The sequence below is a fragment of the Anopheles merus genome, chromosome 3L (assembly GCF_017562075.2).
Source record: "Anopheles merus strain MAF chromosome 3L, AmerM5.1, whole genome shotgun sequence".
NCBI classification, from domain to species: Eukaryota; Metazoa; Arthropoda; class Insecta; order Diptera; family Culicidae; genus Anopheles; species Anopheles merus.
In genome coordinates, this window is record NC_054085.1 from 1,404,814 (window position 1) to 1,423,941 (window position 19,128).

Here is a 19,128-nt window from a genome sequence, read left to right on the forward strand (position 1 = left end):
TCCGATATTTATAGACAACGTTTGATGCCTTTGCCTCACTGCCGTTCGTGAAGCCTCAACAGCCGAACAATTTCATCCATACTGTTTAATAATCGTTGCAAAGCTAATGCAAACCCATCAAAAGGAACGGTAGGCGGCACGTGAGTTTCTTGCATGGTCAATGATTGTACTTGCGGTGCGTGAGATCCATTTCGTAACGTGGGGCTTCCGGTGAACGGAGGATCGTTTGAGTCGTCGCTTCCTACATTGTTTCCATTGCATCCTTTCTCTTGCGTTCAGCAAGTACCAGTTAGTATTTGCATAGTCACTGTGGGCACTGTTGCAAATTGACAAACGATTTTTTTTTCTCACCCCCACAAAACACACGCATCGCGGATGGAAAATTGGAAAGGGCGCAGGAAAATGGAGGAGAAAATGGGGCCTTCAACCTGAGGCCGCGACACCCTTACGCTATCATTATGCTCTGCTACCAACACCCCTATCAATCGTTCACATCGAATCAGATCCGGTCGGTCGCGTCTACAGTTTGGCTGAGGCGATGGGAAAATGTGTTTCGGGCAGCGAACGAAAGCGTCAAGGCTTTGGCAAACTTTCGCTATTTTTCACCGTGCCGTAACCGGTGATCGTTCGCGTGAGGCAAGGTGGTAAGGTTAGGTGTTGTGTTTCGTGAGAAGCATCTTTTTTCACCAGCTGAGAGTCTGTTTGCTTGGCCTAGGGTCTGTAAATACTTGCGAGTGACGTTCTCCGGTGAACTCTTGAACTTGCACAACTCATTAAGCAGATTGTTTATCATCTGGAGCACGGAGCAACGGCGGCAATGTTGCATATTTTGTAACTCATTTCCACTAGGCGATCTTGTTCCAGTGAGTGAGGAAGGATTGTTACTAAACGCCGATAATTGTGTTACATGCACCGTGCATGGGGTCGCAGTGCCGTCTGCCCTTGTGTTAGTTCTCGCTTCCGTTGCAGTTTTTATATCCATGCAAGAGAAGGAAAGACGTCGAAATTCACGATGCTTGGTGGTGGCTTGTTAGGCGCAGCGGGAATGGAGCGTCCGGGGTATTACAGCACCGTTAGTTTCCAACGGGCGGCAAATGTGACAAGATGAGAAAACAAACAGTAAAGAATAACCTGCACTGCATCAAACATCCGCTCAGCATGTTGTATGCCGGCTTCAATGCAAATTAATTTAGTACGAACGGAAAAACATATGTTTTGAGAATCATGATGATTTGTATTCGGCAGTAAGATACACTCTTTTGTAGGGGTGCTACGTAAGTAAACGATTATTTTCCATCATTACTTAAGAAAGCAATTTCATTTACAAGTGCTGGTTGTTGAAAGATTTTATCTCAAATGTTGTCTGTGACGTTAATAATTTCATGAATTAGTCATTGTGATTATTTAACTTTTTTCATTTTCTTTATTGACATTCTTGTGTGCTGCTTTTAATCTCAATAGAACGAAACATTTACACGGCACAAAAAATCATGATCATATATTGTATAAAGATTGTATTGTCAAGAATTGTAAAAAAATGATCATATAGTGTATAAAGATAAATTGTAACATGAATAAGCAATATTGCCGTTCCTCCCAAATAAAAAAATAGCATAGTGACTACAGTTTGTAAAACAAGAAGACATCAAAATACATAATTGGTAGTTACGATTGCGATTGATTTAAAATAAAAAAAATCTTATTTTGCAACCAGTTTGTTGGCCCTCAACGAACAATCAAAGCATAGAATCGATTCAGTGGACCATCTATCTGCCACGAGTGATGCAAAACACGAGCCACAAATTGTGCAATGGAGCTTTACCTTTACTTCTCTTATGGCGCCACCAATTGTATTTCATGTTTGCGGCATCCCATAAGATCGAGTCCGCAAAGATTTGCAATCGTTGAGATATGTGTTCCGCTTTCCGAACACCGTTCACTGCCATTGCGTGCAAACCTTTCGTGTGTGATAGTGCAAGTCCATCGGGCCTAAGTAATTTTTTCAACCCAACACATTCTTCATATGACAGAAGAACAACATTTTTTTAAATAACCCATGATACATAACGTGTCGTCTTCCAATGAGCACGGTGTTTGTAATTTGCCCACAATCAGCTTAAGAAAATACGCCTCCTCAGAAATAATATTACTGCATTGGCAGCACGGTTCTATTTCTGAATTTGTTGTTATGAATCCCTTCTTAATATTGTAAGCCGGCAAAACTGTACGTAAGCCGGGATCGAGTGCAATCTACATCCTATTGCGCTTTGCTAATGCAACATCGTGCATGCCTCTGTGTGGGAGCCTTACGGAAAGTAATTCATTGTGTGAGAAAGGCGCGTTGTAGAATTTCTTGTACTGCCCATTTTATCCACATGCTTTCAGAAGCGTAAAGAAATCGAACCATACCAACGCGGTTGAACGGCAAAATTAAAGGGAGACACAAAAATCAAAACACAACATAAACAAACGGGAGCGCAGCTCACTGAACTGCATCCTCAAAATGCTGAAGTAGCGCGTAGCGCCCGGAGGGTGAAAGAAATGTGAGCATACGCGTTACGAAAATAAAACGACATCTCCAACGGGAACACTGAGCCAAGATTGCCTCAATAATACGAGCTGTACGAGAATGGTGCAAAGACATTTTCAGTCATAGGTTTTGCTACTTAAGAGGAACGGAGCTTCAAGATTATGTCCGGGATAGTCGGGTCGTTGATTCGTAGCTTTCTCGAAACGAGGTGCAATCTGATTTGTTTAACGTTATTGAATTGTTTGTACAACATCGAACTATGCTCAGTTGACACATGTCTTATATTGTGTAACAAAAGTTAATCTGCTATATTTATGCATATAAACGCACCATCGTACAGTGCAGCTATATTAATCGCTTTGCCTTAAAAAAGTTGAACCAATCCATTCTCGTCTTTAGCGATTCTGACGCATCATCGTGATGATGTCTCTTGATATGGAATCGTGCCTACGAACGGGACGGTTTCAGTTGAAAGAACAACACAACTCCAACAACCATGGGCTGCACTGTAGATGTGTAATACGAGCGTTTTATTTACATCACTCAACCATAGAGCCATATTCTGTGCAGATGGTCATCCCGTGAACGGTTCCCAATACCATGCTGGATCGTACTTAAACTTATGTGGACGTCGTTTGCCAGTAATGATCATTAGACATGTTTGCAAAGTGTGGGATCCATCTTGCAAAGAGCCATCATTCGTGTGGGTAGCATGATGTGGATCGTATGGAGAGCGAATACAGAAATAATGCAACAATTTCAGAAAAAAATTTACTATTCTAAAGCAATTATTAAGTTTTTAATTATTGTCAAACAGACATGTATGAAAATTTTAAATAATTTTCGTACTGTTCCCTTATTTACCACAAGTTCATCAACGAAAATCTGTTCATCTGCTTGTTAAAGGTGCGTCTCTTGTCTTGTGATAATCTTGAAAACCGAACGCACCCAGAGAGCTAGTATTTTGCAGAGTGCTCGTGAGATTCCTGCGTAGCAACTGAAAATAATCTCTCCATTTGTTTCGTGTTTGGAGATGGTACCCTTTTATGAAACGCCGCTATATAGGTTAGAAGTGAATGAGGGAGAGAGAAAATCAGACGAAGAAAAAGAGAGAGATAGAGATAGAAGGAGAAAAAGAGCCCTTTTCTCGGGCAGCAAGTTCACGATGCGCAACACGAGTAAGCCAAGAGAGCACGAGTGGGATGATTTGGATCACAAACTGACGAATTTAGTAGCATCGCGACTTCTACGGCAGCAAGATCACCACCGATTTTTACAACGACCACAGTGACGGAAGCAACAGCTGTGGCCCATAACACGTATGGCTTTGATGAGCCGGTGTCGGGCACATAGTTTGTATGTTCGTAGTGTTCGTATGAAGTGTTACTAAGATATAGTTACTTCTGGTAGGCTAACAATGTAAAATTCCCACTGTATAGTTTGTCTAGAGCAGGAACCAGCTTCGTGATGATTTGGATGTCGTTTACATTCAGCGATATGTGTTAGGAGTGACTAGGTGCAATTGATGGAAAGTGGCAATGTGTTTGCAAATGCGAGGCATGTTAATTGAAGGCTTGATGAATGGTGGAAGCCCTGGGCGCTGTGGTTGAACGGTGGTTGCGGAAGGAATCAAATTTCTCCGCGTCGAGTTATTTAACTTTGGGTAAAAGTGTGTTCAGCTTCCAGCACGGTGAGAACGGTACAGTGTAACGTGGCATTTACATAGGAGCAGCATCCGGGAGATTAAATTTCCCTGCAGCCGGTCGCTCATCAAAGAGCTAGCTTAACTTGTGCAACAATGTTCCCCGCACATAATGATCCCCGTGTGAGAGTGTTTAGTGATTGATTGTGAATATATGGGGAAGCGTACGTTTGTGGAGATGCTCAATGCTAACCACAGCAAAGGTTCATGACAACATTCCGGTGATGAATGATCGTTAGCTTAAGTTCATTCTCATGCACATTTGATTGCTGTGCGTTTTTCAACCGGCAGAGGATATTATTTCTCATTCGTCAAGCCGAAAATGGGCTCCTAACTGACCGGTCGTGACTGGTCGCGAGCAAAGAAATATCTCAGCAATCCACTACGGGATATTTTACTGTGCGTTCAAGGCTTAACATGGAAGATCATCGCGTAACGAGCGCAAGGTGTTGATTAACCGCGATTAGCGCCTCAATGAAAAGAGTACATCATTTTGTAATTCTTTAGATAGAAGTACTTAAAAGTCGAAAAAGCCAAAACCATGCACTACTAAAATAAGATTACTTTACAACACAAACAAATTGATTTTGTTCTATAGCTTCATTCAACCAATAAAGCAAATCTTTTATCTTAAGCTGTTTCGTTTCATGCTTCAGTAAACACAATAATCTATATGCTTTCTAACATCTTTTATAGGCTAATGGAAACACGAAAGGAAACGAAAATATCTATTAGGCACCACCGCAAAAACCCATAAGGAAATTGATCGAAAATGCGCTATGCCATTTAGGTTGGGCCCGCCTTTGTAGGTCCGATGGGTGATGGCAGTGGCCACTGCGTTACAACGGAGGGAGGGAATTTCTATCCGCTTCCGAAACCAAAAAACACCAACAAAAAATGAAGGGTAAAATGATCAGAAAGTAAAGGGAAACTATCGGTTTCGTTGAACCTAAGCGAAGGTAGGGTGAAGAAATTGTAAAAATACGGTAGAAAAACGGCAGCACAATAGGAAACCAATGTTGATAATAGAAACAACACTTAATTATCAACTTACTCTGGTGATAGGTACCTGGAATGCAAGGGATTGTTTGTCGAGTTCTTAACACGAATTTTGCGCTGTTCCGTTAGAGCTTTGTTGTAGACGAAAAGATAAGTGAAGTGCGACACAGAATGATACTGATTCCTTTCCAAGATCGGCGTGAAGTGATGAAAGTATTAAATTAAGTTAATAGACAACATGACTTGTGCGATTTTTGAAGATTAGCCTGTTGAAAGGAAAGGAAACAACAAGAAAGTGAAATTTTGACCTTTACGCGAATGTGATACGCGATAAGTGAAAGGTGTTATACTATAATACAAATTTGTTCGTTGAAGGTTTTACTGATTTTTTGTTTGTTTTGTTTAAAGTCATCATTGACATATGCAGTGCGCATTATAATATTTAGGCGACTGTGAATCATCTCGTTATTGTGCAACTGTGCGAAGTGTATTGCAAGTTTCTCCACATTATAGTAAATTGTTGCAAATATGTGGAACAAATTATTTAAGAGCAAGTCAAAATCATCAAAGAACCTGTCCAATCGTTCATGTTCTTCTGGATTGGAAACCTCGTCACCAAAACCTGGCCCATCGAAATCTACATCCAATGGGCTAAATCTGGTATCCCAGTACGAACAGTATGGCAGCAGCTTTGATGACATGCCAGAACCCGTACGAATGCGAATGCGCCCTGATACACACGATTCAAATGATCTGGATTTAGCCAGTGCAACGAATCATCGAGATTCTATCGGCGTTGAAATGTGCGGCATACCGATGCGTCGGTCGAAGCTGTCTAGTGCATTTAAAAGCCTAAGTCTGAAGCGAAGTGCTTCGAAAAGTCGTCTCAAATTAGTCACCAGCCCCGAGGAGATTTCTTCAGTGCCCAGTTCTAATGGTTACACCGAAGGACCACCGAAGAAGGATCTTAACGACTACGAAATCCTAAGTGCCAGTAAACGGGCATCGCTGAGACCGTGCAAATCAGGTATGTTTCGCGGGTAACACGAACGTGTGGATATGAATACTGCAAATGTTCATAAAAGTGCCCAAAGGAGATATTGCAAATTGAAGCGTAGATAAAAAATATTTAACAGCTGGGATTGGAAACTGCACGGTAGTTGCAGGGAAGTGCCTATCCATTATGTTTAGAGAAAGCTCTCGCCATCGATTTTGAAATACATCAATCACTCGATAACCGGCAGCGGGTTAATTCGATTTTTTGTAACTAGACACTAATAATAATGTGTATGTAAAACACTGGAAACTCAAATTGTATTGCCACTATGAGAATCTTTTACTCAACTCTTTTTATAGCTTCCACATGTAATGGAAGAAATCAGTAATATTGCGAAAATGACATCAGAGATAACTCTTATCAGCCGGCGAAAACAACCCCTGATTCATTGGACTATCTTGCAGTGAAAAAAATGCAATAAAGAATAATTAATTTCACAAAATAGTCCACAGTTCAAGAATGATGTTGATACCAACACATAAACCTTGAAACCGTGAATGACACTAACGTAGATTTGCTCAGTGAGCTTTTTCGTTCCCTTCCATCGGTTAATTGCAAAGTAAAACCTACTCGTTAAAAAAATGGTCAATAAAACACCTCTAGCAAACACACGAACTCAATCGAGAGAGACCACAATCCATCCCTTTCATAGGCATTTTCGTGCATACTTTTATCTTACCGACATACTGTCAGTATTTGCGTTGCGGACGGACGCGTGTTGCACATGGCTTGTATATGCCAGAGTTGTTTTTTCTCACTTATTATCGCCTTATGAATGGTTGAACTGCAAATGTATTCGTTGAAGTTGCCAGGACGGGTGTGATCGAAGGAAATGGGTCAGGACAAATGTATACGATGATAAATCAATCCCGTGTACATGCGCGTTTAAATGCGAGGTACCACCAAAATGTCTGTTTTGTGCCACCCTGCAGCTTTGTAAAGGGGGACATGATGAAAGTAAATATGACTAAAATAAATTTAACATGATCAGATTAAAACTCACTTCGTTGAACGGAGGAGTGCGTTGAGCATGGAGCGTAGTGTCTAGGGATGAAAAATAATAACAACAATCTGGCTGGGAATCAAACACGGGAAAATGGTAAACACTAATGAATAAGCCATATGGCACATTGACGATGGAGATTTAGCCTTTTTAAAGGTTTTAAGTTTATGACGAATATCGTAAAAGCAGCCCAATCTCTTATCACATTAAAATCTAGCAAATTAAATATGGGAGCAACTATGAAAACACAATGTCTTGCCACATACGGTTGATTTTGTGAAGGTCGTCACGAAAACAGAGAAATGTGAAAAAAAATTCAATACAATCGTTTAGATACTTAACCATAGAATGCCGGTAAAGAACATCATTTGGAAGGAAAGAAAAACAAGCCCAAACTGGTTTCGTTCAAGATTAAGCAACAGGTGTACATTATGCAGATTTGGAAACAAAATTCGTTTGAGCGCTGGTTTCTGGCCGGTTCTTCATATCCAATATTCACCAATTTCATACCACAACATGAATATCTTAAATGATCGTTTCATTTAAGCTGAGATTAACCGGTTTGCTTTTTTTTCAACGTATAATGAATTGCGAGATGAGGATGATTATTGTTATTTCGTTATTGGAATTTGTAAACCTTAAGCTGCATAACTATTTGATATCTTCAGTATGCAGAAAGAAAACAAAACAGCTCTTCAAAACAAGTTGTTTTTTATCTGGTTTTTCTGTTGTGAATTAATTGCCTTGTTTGGCATTTTAAGAAAACATTGGCATCGTTGGATTTGCAGCAATAAACAGATTTATGTAAATGACCTAAAACATGAAGTCCAGAGGCCAGAAAAATTTATACAAAGCATTGGCAGAAAAGTCAAATGTATTCTTATCGACAAAGGTTGTATTATACGGCCTAAACAATGCAAACCGAATTGGTAGATTGGATATACCAGAGGGGTTCGTAATCCTGCCCACATTCTAAATGCGGCCCGCGAGCTGAGATCTTCAGGCCCGCTGCAACATTTTGCCACATTATGTTTTAGTTTGATCTCATATATTAATACAAAAAAACTCCCGTTATATTCACTATGCAACAACTTCAGCAGCTGTTTGCTTACTTTTATTAAAACTTTTCAATAACTTTTCAATGAACTTAAGTAAGAAATTTGATATTTTTTGTAGTTGTGTATTTTTCATCGTAATATATAAAGGCGAGCATATTTTATAAATTTGGCCCTGTAATTCCTTTGGATTATTGAAAAATGTGAAAAATTGTATCTTAACTTGTAAGAAATAATAAAAAAATCATTTTTGTTGTGAGCAAACTACATATTAAAAGCTATTAAAAAAATATAACATTTGTACTTTGACTTCGACTTAGATAAAAAAAATTATTGTTTAAATTTTGTTTGTGATACTTTATTTTTAACAATTAATAACTGTTTGTTTGCTTCATTACCAAAAATTGCAATACGAACGTTTGTCATGTTATAAATCGTAGTTGATTACAATTTACAGAATAAACCGGTTGGCTTGATCAATGCCAAATCTTTCAGAGTTGTTGTAACCATATTGTGCTCTCAAACAGCTGGCATATAATGGAATCTGCAAAACAGACACGAAACTGTATCGACGAATCACGTAGATGCCCTTATTTGATGTACGAGTATGTACACAATTTCGGTGGCTCGGCACAGTAGAAAGATATCTCTCTTACTCTTTGGTGAAGCAGCTTTTTATATGAAAATGTTGAACCAAAGATGGTTGGTGGTGGTTGCTCCACATCCTTCCATGCATCAATGGAAAAATATAACAAATATCGATCTCGTGACGATAAGACAAGAACGTTGGACACGTTTTGGGACAGAAACCTGTTGCGAGTTGCATTATGGTAAACTAGTTTTCGATAGTGAGATGACGATTTCAGTTGCGAGTGTTCAGTTGACAGGGAAGGAGCGAGGAATTGAAAATTCGATCGAGTGTGCTCTATAAGTGAGGGACAAATATTCTCTGTGATGTGTTTTTCTGTGAATACATTCTCTTTGAAATCAACCTTACTGTGGACTCCTAAACTACTACCTAAACTGAACTAGACTACCTAAAATGCGGTTTGAAATATTTTGAAACTCACTTGTTACATAAAAAAAACGACATTTTAAAACCAAATAATGAATGACAAACCGTATGAAAACGACCTGACGCTCTGTGTCAGTTTAACGTGTGTCGTGTGTTGCGACATTTGCTCATAGTGAAAGATCTTTGTTAGAACAATTATGGCTGTTAACCAAACAATTTTGTGAGACCAGCGTGCAATGAGTTCGATAAATGTGGTTAAGGATAACGATGTCAGATCCATGACACATAAATACTAGCAGGCAAGTGGAGTTTAACATATACTTCCTCACTCGTGGTGAAGTGGTAAGTGTTCTAGTATTTGAAAGTTTTAATTACATTTGACAGTTTGAAGCGGGTTTTCCTCGTGGTGGTGAGTTTTAAACTAAAGTGTGAACGCTAACGCCAACAGAACATACGTGAAGTCGCACCAACGCAACCCCATGAACAGAAAAATAAAGTTGTGTGCAATATTTGTTAGAGTCACTTGATCTTTGCCCCGAGCGATACAGGGAAAAGTGGCGAAGTGTAATTAATACCATTTGAAGCATTAACAAACTGATCGTGTATCTTCTGGTGATCAAAACACAAAAGTGCACACTTAACAATCGATGTGGGTTATGGAGCTAAAAGTTTTTCAAACAGAATCAATATCTTCTTTAATCATTGCTATGACCACAGGCTATGGACCTAAATGCGAAACATTCCCATCACAGGTTAAAATCTGGTATGAATTCAAGCCTTATCATACACAGAAATGGGCATTTTAATAAAACTGACTATATCAAAAGTCCTAGATAATCTTGTTCATTAGTGGCTTAATGATAGAAATACATCCCCGATAAAAGATATTTAGATATCAACCGGAATGAGTGTAGGATTCTCCAAGTTAAATTGCCTTTACTTATACAAGATAGTATGTTATCGATGATGGATCACTTACTTGGGATTATTTTGCCAAATATATCCACAAATAAACATAGAAAGAGTAAACTATGATGTTGACTTAATTTCAACATTACTACATTGAACCACTTTGAAAGTGGAAAAATAAGGCATTTATATTCCGTTGGAACGGTTTCACACTTTGAACAGTAAACAAAAACATGCTGCAAGTGACTTTCTTGGAATACTAATCAAACGCCACTCTGAACATGTGATCCAGTGGATTAAATTCGTTAACTCGTGTCTGGAAAATGAGTTGGTATATGGAGCGTAGCACTATGTTCGTTGTTATTGCAGTCAGGAAACAGATCAGGTGGAATGGCTTGCCAGATGAACATTTCTAATCTGATAGTGTAATAGATTTCGGGACGGTCTGGTGGTACAGTCGTCAACTCGTACGACGTAACAACATGTCCGACTTGGGTTCAAGTCCCGAATAGACCGTGCTCCCATACATAGGACTGACTATCCTGCTATGGTAATAAAAAGTCAATGAAAGCCAAGCTCACTTCACTAGTGGGTACAGGCAGGCCTTGACCTGATGACCGACAGCGGTTGTTGTGCCAAAGAAGAAGAAGAAGAAGTGTAATAGATTAAAAAGGATTTTGAGATTTTTTCATTGAGTTTCTTGTTTGACATACTTAGTATATGCTAGAGAAATTAATGCTATATAATGTCTAATATTTAAACGCTTTTCTTCTATCCTTATAAGATGGAAATTAAAATTGTATAATAAAAAAACAAACAATTTTATCTTAGTTATATTAGTGATTTAATTAAAAGCATTCGTTTATCTATCCCTGCCGAAAGCATGAGTTTAAACGATCTAAAAAAAATAATAATTAATTTATAGCAGAGCGTGCTATTAGAGCATAGCTATTTTGACACAGATTTCCTTTTTCACCATTTTATAGTTAAATTAGTAAAATAAATTTAACTTCTTTGAAAGTTTTATTACAGCGACTGTAGCGATTTTTTTTATATTTCATGTATGCATATGTATGCATTTGTGGTTGGCCTTATTAACAGGAATGATTACAACGGGTAACGGTTGTGCAATAAAATCACCTGGGATGCAATAAATAGTAAGGAGTTGCATTAAATAGAGCATTTATCGAAATAAATGTTTTCTTATCAGTGGTTTATCGTTGACATATATAAAGGTTAATCTAGCGATATTCCCAGCCGAAATGCTGATAACTGATGGAAGTAATTAGCTTATACTCATTTTGAAGTTGAAATGCTGATTAAATTATGTCATCACTTTCAGATTATGTATTAGTCTCAATTGAAATTGCTTTAGGATAAAAAAGTGATGAAAAAATAATTAATCATAATCATCCACTGCATCAAATAACAAGTGGAACCATCATTCCAACCAGTGAATGGTTAAAGTAATTAATCCTCTGCAACAAAATGAAGCTGAAGTAGTTTGATCTCTACATCGAAATCGACTACGAACAACCGGTCCCGTGCTAGACATCTACATTTGTCTGGTCTCCCACAGGCGAGTCGCAAAATCCACAGGCATTCGATTGCGATAGCTTGTCTTTGATTGAAGTTATACGATATCAAATAGCCTTCGTCTTTGTGTTCACTTACTGTAACAGATGGACAGGCAGGCAGCGACCGAGACCACGATGTCCCGACATGGTTGACTGATGTTTTAATCATTTGCGCCAGGGTTGGTTGGCATGATTAATAATTCTAGCAACAGCACCGAATATAGATCACAGCGTTTGGAATGGAAATAGAAATATATACAGAGAGAAAAAAATAATGCTATTTAAAATGCACTACAACAGATTTCTCAGATATGATAATCGAGCTATAGAAAGATGCAGTAGCTACATTATTTTATTAATGTTCAAGTAATGTTTGTATGTTGGATATGAAAGGTTTTATTCACTCATTTCTACAACCTTTTTTCTATTTGAGTAAAACAATTCCCATCTGCTACTGTTACATTTTTTTCCAGATAATAATCTCAACGAAAAACAACTATACACGGAAGCCGAAAAGGAAGAGCCTGTCTACATTGAAGAATGCAAGTCTTACGAAACATTTGACCCATCGTACGAACCACCACCGAACCTTGAACTGCAACCATGTCCCATCTGTTTGAGAAAGTTTGCACCGGCGTCGTTATCCAAACATACCGGTATTTGTGAGCGAGTTCAAACGAAAAAACGGAAACCGTTCGATTCCTCTCGCCAGCGACGGGAAGGGACCGAGCTTGCGTCTTACCTGCCGAAGAATTTTGGACTCCCTCAAAAGACGGTAAGCTCCTCAAATGAGGTGAGTTTTTTTTATTGTTTTTCCTGCTTTTTCCGCGACACAGAAAAGTGTTGTTATACTTGTATACGTACAACCTATAAATGTATAAGTTCCAAAGAGAAACATTAATCCCGGTTAAGTATGCAAAGCAATGTAAATATACGCATGTTGTCATTTATGTGTTGCAATATTGCGCACTATTGCTTGCAGTATTTGCATATACACATTATTTTTGTTTTCTTTTGCATGTGCTGGAATATTGAAAGCTAATATTATTTTTACTATCACTTGTACCTACCATACTTTTTGTGACATATGAATGCAAATAACTGTTAGCTATTTTAATATGCCGCGTGTTTTCCTTGTTTTAAAAATCAAGAAACAGTTTTTAATGCTCTACCTGACTGCTATCATTTGTGTCGCATAACCGTCGTGCTACATTTTAATAATGTAATAATTCAAACTACTCATTTCAGGCCATACCCGTCAGGAAGCTAAGCCTTAGCAAAACACCTACTTTTGAGCGCAAAGAGTTCAGCCCCACAACGATGTCTACATCAATGCCTAGCGCGAGTACACCAAAGCCGGCTTTAAAGCGTAGCATGTCACAGCAGAACGAACCATGTCCATACTGCGAGCGATGCTTTGGCATGAAAGCATACGATCGACATGTCGAGTGGTGCCGTGAGAAGGCAATACTCAACCGAAACGTTAACAACAACCAAAGCATTTCGGCAGCAAAGGAAAGACTTCAAGCAAGAATTCAATACAAAGCTCCGCAAATACGGTAAGTGCGCCAAAAAGTGACAAGATCAGGTGGAAGTAAATACGTTTTAAACCCCAATAATTTCGACTGTAGATCAAAACGTGCCTTAAACCGGGAAAAATATTCAGGAAGCTTGAGTTGCAGTGGTTCAACAAACAGTCTGGCCGAGTTAGATCTACACATGCCACGCCACAATTCGATGAGTTCATCCGTCTCGAGCGATAAGTAAGTCTGGAAGTGAAAATATATGCACCAGGAGTACAAGCGTTCATTTTTGACATTACAATGTTTTAGCGGTCTGCGCAATACTAATTACATGGAATTAAAAAAAACTAATTTTAATTTTTCATCGCTTTACTATTGATCTATCTCTTTATTTTTGCCGCATGTTTTTCCCCTTCTACCCGTTATACGATACCACCTTACATCCCATTCCCAGTAGAAAGTTCCATCTATCACCACATTCATTGCAGCATAGCTCCTTGGGCATCGGTGTGAGCATCACCAAGAACCCTAAGAATACTAAACGAGAAGACGCCGACAAGGCTACGAAAAGAACCAAGACATTTACTCTTAGTAGTGAACGACTACTGCCTAACGATACTACGAACAATAACACCAGTATCAACAATAAAAACAATACTTATTGTAATCACAGCAACAACAACATCATCAACAACAACAAGAACAACAACACCATCAGTAACAACAATAACAACAATAACAACAACCTTAACAACCGAAATGAACCCGGTTGCCGTACTCAACTAAAAAATCTACTCAACCGTTCCGCGCAAGAGAACAACGGGCTGGCAAACAAACAGCATAAATTTCGGACAACTGAGCGAAAAGTTGAGAAGTTCGAAATCATTGGACACAACCATAGCGAGCGAATTGCCCATCGGCCGATCATCACGCGTACGAGCAACAGGTTCGTTGGCCGTTTATCCGTTTCATTGGCCAGGGTTAACAATCGATTGTGATTAGATCTAGTGGCTATCCAATCCTTACACGAGCCTTCACTGTAACTTGTACAAGAAGTAGTAACGGTATCAAAGGTTGTGTTTGCGCTATTAAAATTCAATTTTGGTTGATTGTTCCCTCACCTGTGAGGATTAGGCTAGTATAGGATAGTAGGTTATTACTTGACGGGAGAAAGATGAAATCTTTTTTTATTGCACTTAGTATATACTGATGCACTGTTTTATAGTTCTGGGTCCTAGGTTGCGATGTTCAATGGTAGACAGAAGAATATCTTCCTAAAACAGGAACCGGTAATTTTTACTTTTTAGTTATTTTTGTGTATCGATTTTTTTCTGTTGTTTTAAACTAAAATGAATGTTGTTTAGATTTATTTTATATACATGCATTTACAATTTCAAATTCCGTATGTTGTATTTGCTATTTTGCATTTACTGACACGCTGTTTTGAGTACTAGCAGGACATTATTTGCAAAATGTTTTATTGTTTCTTATCATCATCTGCACTCAAAATGCTATGCACCCAAATTACTAAATGCATTAAACAAGACATTTACGACAGACCTTACCAGCTGACAGACTATTCATCCCATTTGTCTCATTTCATTGCTAACAAAATTGTAAACATTAACAATTCCAAAGATAATTAACTGTATATCGTGCATAATCTGGTTTGGCACTCAATTGGATCAAATTCGAACTACGATTGTTGTTTATTCTTTTTCTCCCCCATACCACCCGTTTCACTACCAGTGGATACAGCCCTGACCGTTACGATCCATTCCTGTCTGCCAGACGACAGCTCGAGGAATTATTTTCCCCTGCCACTTCTTTGATCCATACCAGTTCTCCAAGCAGTACTACCAGCACATCACGTCTCAATCAAATGAGCCCGAACGGTGGTACTGCAAACGACAAATCAGCGAGTGGCAACGCAACGAAACATACTCACCACAACTCGAACTTCCGGCGTGCGTACTCCCTACGAATGCCGCGCAAAGTATCTCGCCCAATGTATGTGGAGAAAGCAAAATCAAACATACAGAAGGGCATAACCGACGATGGCCCGGTGTCACCGAATTTTCTGAAATCCTCTGAGTATGACGAACTGCCGATCAAATCGACGTTTAACGCACTGCAGATGGCGGAGCCGAAACCGAAAATGCGTGATTCCAGCACAGTTCGAAAGAATCTCAAGCTGGAGATTAGGGATCCGAACAATCCGGCTGGCGGGGAGATACCGCTGTCAAAAACAGACTCATTAGCCGTGTTTCTGAAGTACGAAAACGAGCTAGCATTAAGTGAAAAGGACATGAAGGACAAAAGTAATAGTCTCAGTAAGCGGACATCATCACTCAGTGCCGAGGTAAATCAGCAAAAAAAACAGGAGCTTTTGAGCGTAGCTCCTAGTCCAGTGAAAGCTAACGAAACAATTACAGTCGACGAAGAGCAGCAAAAACACAAGAAAAATGTCCAAGCGATCGAGGATGAAACAGCAAAAAAGCAAACAAAAAGTTAGTTCCAATAAAACTGGAACCGATCAACATTACCTACAACAGTAACAATGCAAGTGAAGCCACTGATATTAAGCCAGTGGTCATATCACTAGATGCAATTATTGGAAAGTCTAGTATTAAAAAACAGAAAGAACCACAGATGGACAGTGACAATCGTGCTGATAACAGCTATATCGATCCAAAGCTTATAAACAAATGTGATAATTTACCGATAAATCTTGTCATGCCTTCTACAAAAGATGCTGGTGGTAGTTGCAGCAGTAGGAATAGCAACACAATTGGCAATATTTGTTCGGATGAAAACCAGCTCGCTTTAAAAACTATCGAGCCGAAAGTGGAACGATCTGCTGTAATATCGCCACCTCCCAGGGCCTCCGTCAGTGTGGCTCCAAAACCACCAGAACGAACGCGAAAAGAAACTTGTTTCGATTATCGCAAAAGCAACAACGAACCTAGCAGCAGCGACCATAGCACAAGCAATAACAGTAGTCCCACAACGAGTCATTCCTCCAGCCCAGTGGATCATAGGATAAGCAAGAATAGTACAAACTGTGACAAACGACCACAGCTCAGTCGACAAGATCGAGAAGATTCGGGATACCGCACAGGACAAGAGTCTGGGCAGTCAGATGTGCATGAGCAACCCAAGAAGCCTTCCCCATCGCCGTCTGCATGCAAGAACAATGAGGATAACGTGCCCAAAAATCCCGCGTTCAAACCGACGTACGAACTGAACCGGTTGATTTCCCCATCGTCAGCTTTGAATAATTTTAGCAACACACTATCATCGTCAAACAGCACAGCGCCGTCCACTCCTGTTAACCGTGACCGTCCAACTATATCTTCGGCACTCGAGCATTTCGATGTTGACGAATTCATGCAATCGCTGGAAGATTTGCATCGACAATCACCAATCAGTGCGAGGGAGTACAAACATTCGTTGTTTGTCCATTCCAAGAGCTCCATCACCAGACGGAGTGTAGCCTCCAGTCAATCCGATCATACTAATAATAACAAGCGAAGCAACAGTCTCGACAGTGGACATGGCAATTCGGTTGCTAACTCGATCCGCTACGTACGCAAACACGAGAGTAGTGGCGTGCCAAGAATGGATGTGTGTGTGCGGAATGGTAGTGGCACAGCCAGTAATAATAACAGTAGCAATAGTAGTAGTAGCTTTAGTAGTTCTAGCCATTACAGTAATAGTAACAACAGTAACTCTTACTACAACAGCAGCTCGACTAATAACAACAATTCACATAATCACAGCACCAGTGCTAGCAATGCCAATGATGCTGCAAAGTGCGCTGAAGTTGTTCATCCGCTGGCCGAGCAAATGAATTACGCTCGAAACTCTCCAGCCATCGCCCGTCGGCGGAGAAGCGAGGATGCAGCGGGCATATCGCTTCCTGCTGTACCGCCATCGCCTAGTAGTAACACCGGTGGAAGCGGTGCCTTATCCAGCTTGCAGAACTTACCAAACATTCATAAAGCAACAGCGGCGGATACATTGCTTAATGGAAATAATACGACTATGCAACAACCCGGAACGCTTCCTTACTACTCATCGCCGAGTCCAGTCAACGGTAGGAAGAACAGCTACAGTAACAAATCCTATCACGCTAATAATACTGGTACGTCCGCCTCGACTCCGGCATCATCTCACCTAACCGGAAACGTACACGAACCGCGCTATCCAGCGGAATCGTTCGATCATCTTGAGCGCGATCTGCTGAAAAGCGTGCAAGAATTAAATCGCATGTGCGGCTCCTCGTCCTCGGTATGCTCGATCGATTCCGAGGAGTTGTACGGCGTGGAAGACTACCCGCTTAACAAACGATCGTCTGAACGATCGCAAGCCAGTGCTGATTCAGCCTATCGCAGGTAGGTTTTCCTATTAATATGTCAATATTAACAGCATTTTTATAGTAATCGAAAATAATAACCTTAACAGCATTTTATGCTAGCAAGTTGCACAAGCTGTACCTTTACGTCGATTATTAACTTACGTTATGAGTTGATGATCTTAGTATAAACTGTGAAGCTGCAAATGAAACGATACTCAGAATTTATTGAAATATCTAACAATACAACATTTTCTCTTTATCATTGCAAACTAAATAATTAATCAAAATATAAAACATTGATTTTTTTTTCTATTACGAAATTAAACAATTCCCATCTACCTAACGTCAATGCAAAAGTTAATAGAAAAATAAAGTTTTTAAAAATTCTCAAATAATTTCTACTGAGAAATATGTAATTAAGACGTGCAAAGGTTTGCGATATCTGTGCTTTAGCTATAACTGATTTCGTTTCCAATTGCATTTGCTATTTTTGTGATACAACGTGATGTACATGCGCATCGAATCTCAACAAAAATTGTATCGCCAACGATTGCCTTACTAACTGCTTTCTCTTATGTCACTTATTTTTGGATTCCCATCATCATTTCGACAATTCATAGCAGTCTATCTACGCAGTCACCACCAGACTACGCACCCCCTGTGCCTATACGTCAAGCACGGCCGAATTCTCGCAGCTCAACTACCAGTCAGAGCCAACCGGCGCAGTCAACGAACGAACCGTTCAATAGCCTTTCGTTACACACAGCCCTTCCACCGATCACGACCGCTATTATCAAGGGCCACAGAATGGAGGCCCATCTCATGAAAGATAGTCCGGAGGGGGGCCAAAATCTGATCATGAATCCAATGTCCAAATTTTGCCATGAATGTGGCGCACGCTTCATGATTAGTAGCGCTAAGTTTTGCATGTCGTGCGGCGTACGACGAATTATGCTGGAATAGATTGAGATATCATTTCGTATATGTAATACACGACAGTTTTATTTGAGATTCTGTTAAAATCAACCATCTACTCGAGTCTCGCTAACAGATTAAAAGTTGCACTGACAAGGATTGTTTATGTTACCACACCAAATTATTAGATAATCCATTTAAAATTACTCAAATATATGCAAACAATAAAACAGATATGTTGTAATTGAACTTTTTAAAGCACCGCATATTAACAAAGACTGAACACTGTTCTACCAATATTAGGTAGAACTGCTAATGAGAACGCTATGTTGATACAATTATCTGTTTCCGCATTTACTACCACTCTTCATGACTTAGCATTGTTAAGTGAAGAAATGTAATACACTCACACTTAAAACAAATTTAACATTCACCATAATTCACCAAGATATTATACATTATAATTAACAATGCAATTAAGTT

At 39.5% G+C, this 19,128-nt stretch overlaps 1 pseudogene; it reads left to right on the top strand.

Annotated features, from left to right (window-relative positions):
* Positions 1–18,903, top strand: part of LOC121598752 — a 31,429-nt pseudogene extending 12,526 nt beyond the window's left edge.
* The last annotated feature ends 225 nt before the right edge of the window (positions 18,904–19,128 follow it).